We start from the raw sequence: 15076 nt of genomic DNA, 5'->3' as shown, positions 1-15076 counted from the left end.
TGTAACCAATTGAAGTGGTACCCAGGTAAAAAATGTCAACTTTGACATTATACTTAATGTGTAAAAAAAACTTTTTAAAATCCTAACCATGTATTCTACGACTTTTCGTTTCACCAATTAAAGGGAGGGTCAACTCAAACAAGAGCCTTATGTGTTGGAAAGATGCATACCCGGAACACCAACACATACTGACACTTTAAAGGTAGGGTCAACTCAAACAAGAGCCTTATGTGTTGGAAAGATGCATACCCGGACCACCAACACATACTGACACTTTAAAGGTAGGGTCAACTCAAACAAGAGCCTTATGTGTTGGAAAGATGCATACCCGGACCACCAACACATACTGACACTTTAAAGGTAGGGTCAACTCAAACAAGAGCCTTATGTGTTGGAAAGATGCATACCCGGACCACCAACACATACTGACACTTTAAAGGTAGGGTCAACTCAAACAAGAGCCTTATGTGTTGGAAAGATGCATACCCGGACCACCAACACATACTGACACTTTAAAGGTAGGGCAACTCAAACAAGAGCCTTATGTGTTGGAAAGATGCATACCCGGAACACCAACACATACTGACACTTTAAAGGTAGGGTCAACTCAAACAAGAGCCTTGTGTGTTGGAAAGATGCATACCCGGACCACCAACACATACTGACACTTTAAAGGTAGGGTCAACTCAAACAAGAGCCTTATGTGTTGGAAAGATGCATACCCGGACCACCAACACATACTGACACTTTAAAGGTAGGGTCAACTCAAACAAGAGCCTTATGTGTTGGAAAGATGCATACCCGGACCACCAACACATACTGACACTTTAAAGGTAGGGCAACTCAAACAAGAGCCTTATGTGTTGGAAAGATGCATACCCGGAACACCAACACATACTGACACTTTAAAGGTAGGGTCAACTCAAACAAGAGCCTTGTGTGTTGGAAAGATGCATACCCGGACCACCAACACATACTGACACTTTAAAGGTAGGGTCAACTCAAACAAGAGCCTTATGTGTTGGAAAGATGCATACCCGGACCACCAACACATACTGACACTTTAAACTTTAAAGGTAGGGCAACCCAAACAAGAGCCTTATGTGTTGGAAAGATGCATACCCGGACCACCAATACATACTGACACTTTAAAGGTAGGGTCAACTCAAACAAGAGCCTTATGTGTTGGAAAGATGCATACCCGGACCACCAACACATACTGACACTTTAAAGGTAGGGTCAACTCAAACAAGAGCCTTATGTGTTGGAAAGATGCATACCCGGACCACCAACACATACTGACACTTTAAAGGTAGGGTCAACTCAAACAAGAGCCTTATGTATTGGAAAGATGCATACCCGGACCACCAACACATACTGACACTTTAAAGGTAGGGCAACTCAAACAAGAGCCTTATGTGTTGGAAAGATGCATACCCGGACCACCAACACATACTGACACTTTAGCAAATGAAAAACGCGTAATTTTAGAGTTGATAAAAAAAACATGATTATTCCTGCTAACTGGGGGCAGCCATTTTGTTTCGTTTTTGTGACGTCCGGTGGGATAGCTTGGGGCGAAGTGACGTCAGCTCCTGAACATCTCCTGTATGTACAGTGTAAACAAAAGCAGTAATTTTCGATAAGACGCTTCTCTTTGATCAACCTGACTTGTAAAACAGCATAAATGACGTAATAATATAATAAACTATTTAACTAAATATATTTCAAGTTGCATTAACGGAACAAAATGGGGTTATAGTATTTTTCTCTGTTTAATAATCCAAAGGAAAAATGTACACCATTACGCCTATTGATATGCTACGTTGGAGCAAAAATGACAACCCACGATAACCAAATGATAATTTTCTTTCTTTGGGACTACGTAATTGGTCAGTTCTGTGGTTTTAGATGGAAAAGTCTACTTAATTAATAGTTTTATAGAACTATTTACAGTAATAAACCATGTCCATTACAATTTTATGGGCGACAGGTAATATTCCACAATACCGGTAGGTATTTTTGTGTCTAGACAGCGACAATTAATTGGCTTGTCTGGTTACCAATCAAATACACACCTGCCAATCAGGAATCACAGGTAGAAGCAACTAACAGCATAGACCAATCAACTAAGAAAACACTACGTGTATCATTTCAGTACGTAGGTTAATGCATGGGCAAAACATTGTTAATTGTTTTGACTTGTTGTGTAACCACTTTGACAATGGTATTTTATTTTGTATTGAAAAATAATATATATAGTGCTGGATATACTTATTGCTGGCTTACTGGGATGTGTATTATTACAGAACATTGCAATGTATGACTATTTATCATCCCGCAAAAACCAGATAGATTGTGTTTCTCTAGTTCTAAAGCTCATTCCTGACGTGACGCGTTAAGTATTACGTAACCACCAGCTCGCCAGAGGGTGTATTCACTGAGATGGTACAAAATGGCTGTGCCCGTTATATATAATAGTCGTCACATTTAACCATTTTATTAATTAACTATACGATTATACATGTTGATATTAAGCAATAATGTGCATTATATATCGTTAAGTATGCATACCAGGCCAAATGCCTTAATTGTCCTCTCCTTTAAACCACTGTTTGCACACCTTTGACAATGACAGCACTAAATGTGTATATAATTGTCTCAATAACACAGCATGGAAAGAAAGAAAGAAATGTTTTATTTAACGACGCACTCAACACATTTTATTTACGGTTATAAGGCGTCAGACATATGGTTAAGGACCACACAGATTTAGAGAGGAAACCCGCTGTCGCCACATAGGCTACTCTTTTACGACAGGCAGCAAGGGATCTTTTATTTGCGCTTCCCACAGGCAGGATAGCACAAACCATGGCCTTTGTTGAACCAGTTATGGACCACTGGTCGGTGCAAGTGGTTTACACCTACCCATTGAGCCTTGCGGAGCACTCACTCAGGGTTTGGAGTCGGTATCTGAATTAAAAATCCCATGCCTCGACTGGGATCCGAACCCAGTACCTACCAGCCTGTAGACCGATGGCTAACCACGATGAACACAGCATGGGTGATGTAAAAAAAATTAATGCCACTAACTTATTTTTTAAAAATCAAAGACAGGCTGGCTAATAAGCCATACAAACAACAATGAAGTATTCTCTAATTTTGTAATTATGAAGAAAGTAAATTTCCCAAAACCTAACACATACATGATATTACATCTGTTATCTCTCTTGCTCTGTCCTTCTTTTCCTCTCTCCCCCTCTTTCACTGTCTCTGTGTCTTGACAGAAATACAACATTAATGGTACACATTTTGTCCTCTTACATACTGACCATTGACCTGTATATCACTTTTTCCATGGCCGACTGATGCTCTTTACTCTATACAATTGAATGCTGTGATAATGTGGTAACGAATGAGGAGTTATATGTAGCACATGACAATGATGGTAATGTTCATTTGTAATGAACAAATGAGTTTTATTACATTCCACATGTTTTATGTTACCGTATACGCAAATATGTTCGCGAATAAAATATACCGTGAAAATCGCGAACACGTTGATAGCACAGCGAATTTAATTACGCGCAAACTTATTTCCGATTTGGTATAATATTGTTTACCATATAATATATAGTCTTATCTCTACACTCCCAACCCATATCAGAATCAAGCAGTCAATAGGTCCTCAAGGTCACGTGATTGTGTAAACCTGCCTGGTCACATGGATTTGATCCAAATGACACACATTTGGGTGCAAGTCTGTTGTTACGTAATCTCAGTTTTGTTTCTTTTCTTTGTAACCGTAAATGGAAGTTTGTGGGTATCACCAATAATGAAAAGTTATTTCTTATAATATTTGCGTTTTTCAATGTTCTGTATCGCATGTGCGTGTTCCATCGATAACATGACAAGTCTTATCAGACATACATGTACATACAACATTGACGTCTCGCTGACAGCATGGTAAAAATGTCCAAGTATGTGCGTGAAATCGTCATTGAAAAGAGTTTGGCAAATGAAATATGGGCAATTTTTATTTTATTATCGGGGGACACAGTCACGAAAATAATTCCTCGCGAAAATGTAAAATGAAAGGCTGATCGCGAATTATTTTAGCCGCGAAAATATTTGCTTATGCAACAAAAATGGCCGTTTTCTTATGTTGAACCCTTTTTGGGGGTGGATGGGTATTATAATGACCAATTAGTTGATTATACTGATTATATTAATGGTACTGGAGGTATTTTATTTGAAAATAATGAATACATTTCAACAATTTTGAGTGTGTCAAACTTTTGGGGTTTTTTTTTTTTTTGGCAAAACGGAGTTACCTACCCTGATTACCTTCTTCTTTTTTTGAGGGGTCAGGGCAAATTGAAATTATTATTTTTTAATTTTTAAATTCTTTTAAAGGTATTTCTTCAGTATAGCAAACAATCAATATCATTCTTGTCATATTTAAAAAGTGTCTGCGGTCCCTACTAATACAATTATTAAGTACCTCCCTCCCCTACTCCCCTAATTCATCAAGATAAACGTCTCCGGCACGATATTTATTATTGTGATGTTTATTGCTGTGCCGTAACGTTTATCCATTGGATCGAATTTTCCATTTGCAATCACGATTTAATAAAATCAGGCATATGTGCTTTATTTAAGAGCCTCAACACGTACAACAACATATTTTAATAAATTTTAGACAAAAATATTAAGTACAATACCTTTGGTAACCTTTCCAGGATTAGATGTTTGAAGATGACACATTTAAACATTTGAAAACTATTTTTATCCTGGCACATCGAAAATGCGGAATGAAAATTTTGCGGAACGAGAATTATTCGTATCAAGCATTTTACGTAAAAAGAAATATTGCGGAACTGAATGGAATTGATTATTAAATGTATTTATTTTGTTATTTTTGTTTCTACATATGTGCTTTGTGTGGGTTGCATTATATGCATTGTTAATAATATTATCACATTAAAGTTTTGGGGTGTATTATTCTTTTTTATTATTATTAAAAAAATAATGATTGTTAGTACAGGTCATTACTTATTTTAAGGCCTTCATTTATTTACTTTTTCCAAAATTATTATTTCCTTTAGTAATTGTTTTTAAATATTATTATTACAGGCCATTGCTTACATGTGTTTCAAAGGTTTTTTTTTCTTCTTTTTTTCTCTTCTTTTTTGTTTTAATTTTATTTATTTTTTTTAGCTATAATTACTGGTCATTAGTTATTTTAGGAGTTTTATTCAGTTAAATTTAATTGTTATTATTAATTTATTATCAATTAATTGATTTTTAAACAATATTATTCATTAATTAAGTTTATTTATTTATTATTATAAAACGTGATATTCCATTAAATATCGTGGAATAAACTCGTGAACCCGAGACGAATAATAATAAAAATAATCCGATTCCACCAACAGTTTTCAATCACATTTTAACTATGCTCACAATGGCCGGCGGGAATATTCGAGATTTTGTTCGTAACTGAAAATTGGATTAATGCAGGATTACTATTTGGACAAACTGTCTATTTATGCGTAAAACGTGACTCGGGAAGTTTTCTTTATACAGTAAGTGTTTATATTTATTGCTACATCTCATATTTCGCCACGAAATAATTAATTCCATGGTTGTATCGATTCTGCCTGAAATCTGGGCGGAAACTGCACGCTTGTTTTTGCTATTAACATTGTAAACATCGGGTCCAAATAAATGTCAAAATGTTAAAAAACGGACCGTAGATGTTTACCGTGGTGAACTAAATTATTAAGTACCTCCCTCCCCCTATATTTCATTGCAATATTTTAAACTGTTATCCTTTTGTTCACAAAATATCCATGCGTGTTTTACTGTATTTAAGGTTTCCATCAGCGCCTGCACCCAATGACACTACACACCACATGTAGTTGCGCCGATTTCGCCGTTCAGTTCGGCGCCACGGCTACACTACATCACATCACTCGCCTTCAGTTACCGAAAATATTACATTACTCTCATTAACAATGTCAATCACCGCACTTGCCAATGGTAAGACATTTAAAATGCATCCGTAATCATCAATAATTCCTCACCTGGTTCTATTGAAATCTGTTTCTTTGCTTTTGACTTCGCTCACGTTTTGGTAACAATTCAAGCGGAGACATTTTCTTTTTTTTCCCTCTTTCCCTCTTTCCCCCACCACACCACAGCAAATGTTGCACGCGTGCGTAATCAAGGGACATAATCAAATGGGATTGTATCAAAAACTTGGAACTGGCATTTGTTGTTCTTCTTTCTTTCTTTTCTTTTTTTTTCCTACATTTTAGTTTAATTTACTAATAATTATATATTCCGAATAATGACCATCATTTAACCTTAAATGGAAGTTTGTGGGTATCACCAATAATGAAAAGTTATTTCTTATAATATTTGCGTTTTTCAATGTTCTGTATCGCATGTGCGTGTTCCATCGATAACATGACAAGTCTTATCAGACATACATGTACATACAACATTGACGTCTCGCTGACAGCATGGTAAAAATTTCCAAGTATGTGCGTGAAATCGTCATTGAAAAGAGTTTGGCAAATGAAATATGGGCAATTTTTATTTTATTATCGGGGGACACAGTCACGAAAATAATTCCTCGCGAAAATGTAAAATGAAAGCCTGATCGCGAATTATTTTAGCCGCGAAAATATTTGCTTATGCAACAAAAATGGCCGTTTTCTTATGTTGAACCCTTTTTGGGGGTGGATGGGTATTATAATAATAATAATAATAATAATAATAAATTCTTTATTTAGTGAGGGTAACACAGTTAGCAAAAGCTAATCTTCCCTGAGGCCCTCAGGTACAAACAATACAGAATTACAATGCATACATTTATGAACAAATAGAAAATACATATATGGCAATAAACATATGTACAAATGATATTATTTTAGAAAATATTTCTTGAGTCTATATTTAAAAACAGCAGTATTTGGCGATGATCGGATAGCTTTAGGCAATTTATTCCAAAGTACTGGTCCAGAGTAACTGAAAGCATGTTTAAATAAAGACATTTTAGGTTTTGGAATTAATAGATTTCTATCCTCTACATTTCGAAGGTTGTAGGGATTGTTTTCTCCAACATATATTAATAAGTTTGAAAGATAGTTTGGGGCTTCATTGTATAGACATTTATAAATTTGTAAACATTTGTGATAGTGGATTCGTGTTTCCATTGTCATCCATTTTAACTGTTTAAATAGTGGGGCAGATGGAGTAATAGGATCTACATCTAATATCATCCTTGCAGCTCTCTTTTGCAGTTTTAATAAACGTTCTAATCCATCCTGATTACAGTTTCCCCCAAATTACACAGCAGTAATCGATGAGTGGTAAAATATACCCATTGTAGAAAAGTTTTCTTGCATCTAAATTTAAATACCTAATGATTTTTGATAACAGATACAGACGTTTAGAGATCAGGGAACACACATGTTTAACCTGATTTGTCCATTTAAAATTATTATCAACTTTAATTCCTAAAAGTTTTTCGCATTCAGTGTGTTGCAGACGTTCTGAATTTATTATAAGAGAAATATCATTTTGGATTGTAACTTTTTGTCTTGTTCCTATAGTCATATATTTGGTCTTTTTTGTGTTTATGAACATTTTATTATAGGAACACCATTTTTCTACACTATTCAGATCTTGCTGTAGTTTATCTTGAATTTGAGTAACAGTTTTCCCTGACATGAACATTGTTGAATCATCTGCATACATACTTGTGGTACAATGTTCAATGTATAGTGGAAGATCATTTATGTACAGTATAAAGAGAAGAGGTCCTAGTATGGAACCCTGTGGAACACCATGAATAATGGATTTAGGTTCTGATGTTGCCATTCCTATAGTGACTTGCTGTGTCCTGTTAGTTAAATAAGATTGGAACAAGTTAAGAGAATTCCCTTTGCAGCCATAAATGTTTAACTTTTGAATCAGAATTGAATGGTCCACAACATCAAAAGCTTTTTTGAAATCAAGAAATATGACTCCATTTAGATTTCCTTCATTCATTTCATGTAACCATTTATCAGTTATATCAATAAGTGCTGTTTGGCATGAGTGTTTTGGTCTAAAACCTGATTGAGATGAGTGTAAAAGGTTAAATTTTGTTAAGTAATCATAAAATTGCATGGAGATATGTTTTTTCTATTAATTTGGACAGTGTTGGCAATACAGATATTGGCCTATAATTTGTAGCTTCAGTTTTGTCACCAGTCTTGAAATTGGAGTAACTTTAGCATTTTTAAAACATTGTGGATAAATACCACTGTCTATTATTTTGTTAAAAATAAATGTTAACGAAGAAGCAATTGCCAAGGCACCTAACTTAAGTATTCGTGGACCTATGTTGTCATCTCCAGATGATTTATTGACATTTAAGTTCTTAAGCTCATTATAAAGATAATTTATTTGTACAGGAGCTATCTTAAACTTTTCCTCATTTGGGAGTCTCTCTTTTACAAAACGTTCCACTTTCTCGAGATTTGGCATATCATATCCAGAATTAGTTCTCAAATTTTCAATACAAGAAGTAAAGAAGTCATTAAATTTGTTTGCTATGTCGGTCTTATCCTTAAGTGTTGTTCCATTGTCAGATTTCAGCTCTGCTGGACTTGATACATGTGAAGGATTTAGCTCATGGATACATTTCCATAATGATTTTGGATCCCTAGAGTCATTCACCACAGCAGAATAGTAGTTTTGTTTGGCTTTGTCTGTAATTTGTTTAGTTTTGTTCCTCCACACCTTATATTCATCCCACATACATAGCTTGTGATATCTGTCTCGTAACTGTCTGGCTTGTGTTATTTCACAGGAATACCAACCTGGCTGCTCTTTCCTCTTGACTCGTTTTGTAACTAAAGGGGCATGCTTGTCTAATACATTGTTGAAAATTTTGTACCATAATTTTAAGCAAGTATCTAGATCCTCCTCAAATTCCACAGAATAAAATGGGGCATCTAGTAAATCATTAACTAACTCCTCCTCATTTAAGTGTTTACAATTTCTGTAGGTAATAGTATTGTGTGCATTTTGTTTTGTATGAAATTTGCCATTTCTTGTAAAGCAAACAGGATAATGGTCGCTAATGACCAATTAGTTGATTATATTGATTATATTAATGGTACTGGAGGCATTTTATTTGAAAATAATGAATACATTCCAACAATTTTGAGTGTGTCAAACTTTTTTTTTTTTTTTTTTTTCTTGCAAAACGGAGTTACCTACCCTGATTACAATTTTTTTTTTGAGGGGTCAGGGCAAATTGAATTTTTTTTTTTTTTTTTTTAAATTCTTTTAAAGGTATTTCTTCAGTATAGCAAACAATCAATATCATTCTTGTCATATTTAAAAAGTGTCTGCGGTCCCTACTAATACAATTATTAAGTACCTCCCTCCCCCTATATTTCATTGCAATATTTTAAACTGTTATCCTTTTGTTCACAAAATATCCATGCGTGTTTTACTGTATTTAAGGTTTCCATCAGCGCCTGCACCCAATGACACTACACACCACATGTAGTTGCGCCGATTTCGTCGTTCAGTTCGGCGCCACGGCTACACTACATCACATCACTCGCCTTCAGTTACCGAAAATATTACATTACTCTCATTAACAATGTCAATCACCGCACTTACCAATGGTAAGACATTTAAAATGCATCCGTAATCATCAATAATTACTCACCTGGTTCTATTGAAATCTGTTTCTTTGCTTTTGACTTCGCTCACGTTTTGGTAACAATTCAAGCGGAGACATTTTCTTTTTTTTCCCTCTTTCCCCCACCACACCACACCACAGCAAAATGTTGCACGCGTGCGTAATCAAGGGACATAATCAAATGGGATTGTATCAAAAACTTGGAACTGGCATTTGTTGTTCTTCTTTCTTTCTTTTCTTTTTTTTTTCTACATTTTAGTTTAATTTACTAATAATTATATATTCCGAATAATGACCATCATTTGTATACATACATTTTTGTCAAATAATATATATATTTTTTTACCCCTCCACAAAATTATTTATAGTTTTATACTATAAAACGTATACATGTAGACTGAGTATTTCTTTGTACAACATCACATTTTATATCTAATATTATTTGACTTACTGTTAAGAATTATATCCTGAAAACGCACCTGTCACATTTGTAGATGTAAAAACGATACGCGAAGAAAAATAAGACATTCAAACTGATTTTAATATGATCGCATGGGTACACATGTATTCTGGTGGACAATAAATAACATCCAAAGCGTATACAAGGGTTAGGTTCATTGTTGTGTTTTATAGTAACGCCAGACATGCAATAGTAATCACTGAAAATTAGGTGGTGCCTTTTCAATGGAGTTCAGTAAGGTATATTGCCAATTAATTAAGGTTCAAGTATGCTGACCTGGGCAAACATCAGCTATCTGGGCTGTCTGTCTAGGGATCTTTTATTTGCGCTTCCCACAGGCAGGATAGCACAAACCATGGCCTTTGTTGAACCAGTTATGGATCACTGGTCGGTGCAAGTGGTTTACACCTACCCATTGAGCCTTGCGGAGCACTCACTCAGGGTTTGAAGTCGGTATCTGAATTAAAAATCCCATGCCTCGACTGGGATCCGAACCCAGTACCTACCAGCCTGTAGACCGATGGCTAACCACGACGAACACAGCATGGGTGATGTAAAAAAAATTAATGCCACTAACTTATTTTTTAAAAATCAAAGACAGGCTGGCTAATAAGCCATACAAACAACAATGAAGTATTCTCTAATTTTGTAATTATGAAGAAAGTAAATTTCCCAAAACCTAACACATACATGATATTACATCTGTTATTTCTCTTGCTCTGTCCTTCTTTTCCTCTCTCCCCCTCTTTCACTGTCTCTGTGTCTTGACAGAAATACAACATTAATGGTACACATTTTGTCCTCTTACATACTGACCATTGACCTGTATATCACTTTTTCCATGGCCGACTGATGCTCTTTACTCTATACAATTGAATGCTGTGATAATGTGGTAACGAATGAGGAGTTATATGTAGCACATGACAATGATGGTAATGTTCATTTGTAATGAACAAATGAGTTTTATTACATTCCACATGTTTTATGTTACCGTATACGCAAATATGTTCGCGAATAAAATATACCGTGAAAATCGCGAACACGTTGATAGCACAGCGAATTTAATTACGCGCAAACTTATTTCCGATTTGGTATAATATTGTTTACCATATAATATACTGGGCAAACATCAGCTATCTGGGCTGTCTGTCTAGGGTACTAGGTTTATTCTATGTTTAGTTGTTACCAGGTGTCGTTAGTGCGAGTGAAGTAGGCCCGTACACAGAAATTTATATGGGGTGGTGCGTAATCGACGGCCCAAATGGCCGGAGTTGCTAGGAGGGTCCGGGGGCATGTCCCCCCTAAAACATTTAAAATCTATACTGCAGGAGATGCATTTTCCTGCATTCTGGGAAGTAAATTTGAAATGTTTCTTTGCCTCAGTTCACATCGTCGGACTATTTTTATTTTTTTTACACATCCACGGAAGGACCTGGGTAGACTATGTGGAGTGCGTACGCACCCCTCGCACCCCCCCCCCCCCCGCGTACGGGCCTGTAGTACCTTATTCGTTTATTTTGTTTATATCTTATATCTTTTATATACACCATCCAAGGCCGTAACTAGGATTTTTTGTTTTGGGGGGCAACTGAGTAGTTAATAGTCTAAAACTCCTTTTCTTTAAGTTTCTATAATGCTTTCCGAATTTTTTCGGGGGGGGGGGGGGGGGCAACTGCACCCCTTGCCCCCCTGCTAGCTACGGCCCTGCCATCCCACAAACAGGATAACACATACCACAGCCGTTGATATACCAGTCGTGGTGCACTGGCTGGAACGAGATATAGCCCAATGAGCCCACCGATGGGGATCGATCCCAATACCTTATTAGATACGGGAGGTCTTACTGTAGATGTAATTTAATTTAATGGACACTGGCGTCGGAAGATGTCAGTAAATGGATGTGCCTAATTTAATGGAGAATGAAAGGACAAAGTTTTTAAACGGCAGCTGGAACCTCGCGGTCTGACACTGAACGAAGCTACAGGATTTTAATACCAGTAATTGGATTTTGGTTCCGGTTTTTTTTTTTTTTTTTTTTTTTTTTTTTTTTTTTTTTTTTTTTTAAATTTAACTATTTTGTTTATATACCGTAGCTACCTTTATTATTATTTTACTTTTTATTTATTTATTTATTATTATTTTTTGTTTTACTTTTTATTTATTTATTTATTATTATTTTTTGACCTTGCAAGAGGGTCTAAAGCACCCATACTAAGGAAAAGTAAAGTTTGTTTTATTTAACGACGCCACTAGAGCACATTGATTTTTTATCTTATTGGCTATTGGACGTCAAACATATGGTCATTCTGACACTATTTTTAGAGGAAACCCGCTGTCGCCACATATGCTACTCTTTTACAACAGGCAGCAAGATATCTTTTATTTGCACTTCCCACAGCACCTTTGTTGAACCAGTTATGGACCACTGGTCGGTGCGAGTGGTTTACACCTACCCATTGAGCCTTGCGGAGCACTCACTCAGGGTTTGGAGTCGGTATCTGGATTGAAAATCCCATGCCTCGACTGGGATCCGAACCCAGTACCTACCAGCCTGTAGACCGATGGCCTAACCACGACGCCACCGAGGCCGGTACCATACTAAGGAAGATCTAAAGACATGTTTTAGTTTTGATGCCTCAAGACATGATTTCCTGCTATCTAGTAGCATTCTATTTTTCACATACACGTGAATCTTTAAAAATCCGGTTTAAAATAAATCTAAACGTCTTTTCCATGTACATATTTACAGGCGCTTGCGGTAACTTGTGAAATGAATGAATGAATGAATGTTTAACGACACTCCAGCACAAAACATATATCGGCTGTTGGGTGTCTCAAAATGATAAATATACAAATGAATTGATGATCAACATCAATACAAAACAAAATATAATCAAGTTAAAAACACGGTGTAAAGAGCTGTGCAAACGTTTAAGTATCACAGCTAAGTACTGTATATTAAAATTTCGAATAAATTTCAGTATCTCATAGAAACGTCAAAATAAGTTCAGGGTGGAATCGAAATATTTCCATCACATTTTGTCTACAAAATATGTTTTTTTTCGTCTGTCCAGGATTATTACACTCGTCCAAAATATGGCGAATCGTCAGTGTACACTGACAATGTTCACACCCAGGTCCTTTATAACAAATGAATGCGTCAAGTATGTATGGCCGATGCGAGCGAGCACGACACAAGACCATTTCACTCTTCCTGCTCCGCCTGTAAGTGAGTGTATAAAAATAATATATTTGGTTTCCACAAAATCCTTAATTTGTTCTAGGGCTTCAGTGTTTGCCCAGGATTCCGCAGTAAAACTAGAGTGCGAATCCGGCAAACTCATATAAATTATTGCATCAGATGAAAAAGCTATAGCACAAGCCATATAATTCCCATCTCGTGATTCATCCGTATAAACAGGAATGTAATCACGGTACCACTCTTGAATTTCCACGAAGTGTTGTTTATAAATAATTGGATCTCTGCAATCCTTTTTCAGATGCACAAGATCAAATACAATTTTGGGTAGTTTCTGTCTAGTCAAAGAGCCTGAACTTGAAGTGAAGCCCACGCAGTAACCGGGATCCATCACAGTGACCGATTGGGAGTCAAACCCACCATGATGTAATCCTCACCTCACCGCGCACGCCACACGTCGAAACTCATACGTTAAAGTGTATAATTATTTTTTGCCATAGTGTATAATCAGTTTTCGCTATAGTGTATAATCAGTTTCAGGTTAATATATGTCACAGTGTAATCAATTTCGATCGAGACTCACTCTCTCTCTCTCTCTCTCTCTCTCTCTCTCTCTCTCTCTCTCTCTCTCTCTCTCTCTCACACACACACACACACACACACACCGACTCCCACCCAGAGCGAGTTTTAACGAATCAATGGGTAGGCGTAAGACCACTACACTATCTTCTCTCTCACTAGGCCCCTTATCTACAAAATGTGATTTATAACAAATGTTAAATATTATTGTAATCGCATGACATTCAGCGATGTCAATTACAGAAATAATACATCAGAAGTGTGTCATGACAGTAAATGACCGGCCTCGGTGGCGCAGTGCTTAAGCCATCGGACTACAGGCAGTTAGGTATAGGGTGCACAGCCCGGTACCGGCTTTAACCCAAAGCGAATTCTTAAGGGCTCAATGGGTAGGTGTAAGGCCACTACACACTCTCTCCCACTAACCACCAACAAAATTAACAACTAACCTACTGTCCTGGACAGACAGCCCAGATAGCTGAGGTGCGCGCCCAGGACAGCGTGCTTGAACCGTAATTGAATATAAGCACGAAACTACGTTGAAATGAAATGTATGACAGTAACTGTTTTTTAAGGTAGGCCTATTATTACGACCCATGCCATAAAGTTAACGTAGGAAAATACGATATGTATTTAACCGTTTATTGTAGATCATGTTAATTTGAAAAGGGCAAAAATGCCGAAACATGTTATTAAACTACTGAACTATTGGTGGTGGTGTTTTATATAATATTTGTTATGCTAATTGTTCTATGGTGAACTACTAAAAAATATGAATTAGTAAATATGAAATAATTTTAAAATATGCAGAGGTGTCGTTAAACAAATTATATTCATTTCGTATCCTGTTTTCCGTTTTAATTGGATGAATGCGTAATTATACCCTACAGCTGATTTATATAGGAAGACACAGCTCAATATTGTTCTTCTATTTCATTGATAGATAGTCATTCACAAAGATGACACATATAAAATTTACATTTTAATATTTATTAATTGTACTAGTAAATGACTTCAGCACCGTAACTGTTTGCCAACACTGTAAGATCTTTTTGTAACGAATTATTATCCCACTGAACCACAGTATTCAGAAATTTCATATTTGTAAGAATACGCGCTATAG

General features: G+C 36.2%; 1 protein-coding gene across 2 annotated transcripts in view; it reads right to left on the bottom strand.

The window, feature by feature from the left end:
- The window catches only part of LOC121383223 (equilibrative nucleoside transporter 1-like), a 73707-nt gene extending 67531 nt beyond the window's left edge, over window positions 1-6176 (bottom strand). The window contains exon 1 of one of the 2 annotated variants that reach the window (XM_041513110.1): window positions 6090-6176. The gene's annotated coding sequence lies outside the window, so the exon portion shown is untranslated. The remainder of the gene's footprint in view (window positions 1-6089) is intronic. The other variant, XM_041513111.1, reaches the window with a different exon arrangement.
- Between the last annotated feature and the right edge of the window lie 8900 nt (window positions 6177-15076).

This window comes from Gigantopelta aegis, chromosome 10 (genome assembly GCF_016097555.1).
Source record: "Gigantopelta aegis isolate Gae_Host chromosome 10, Gae_host_genome, whole genome shotgun sequence".
NCBI lineage: Eukaryota > Metazoa > Mollusca > Gastropoda > Neomphalida > Peltospiridae > Gigantopelta > Gigantopelta aegis.
This window is presented reverse-complemented; position numbering and strand designations above follow the sequence as displayed.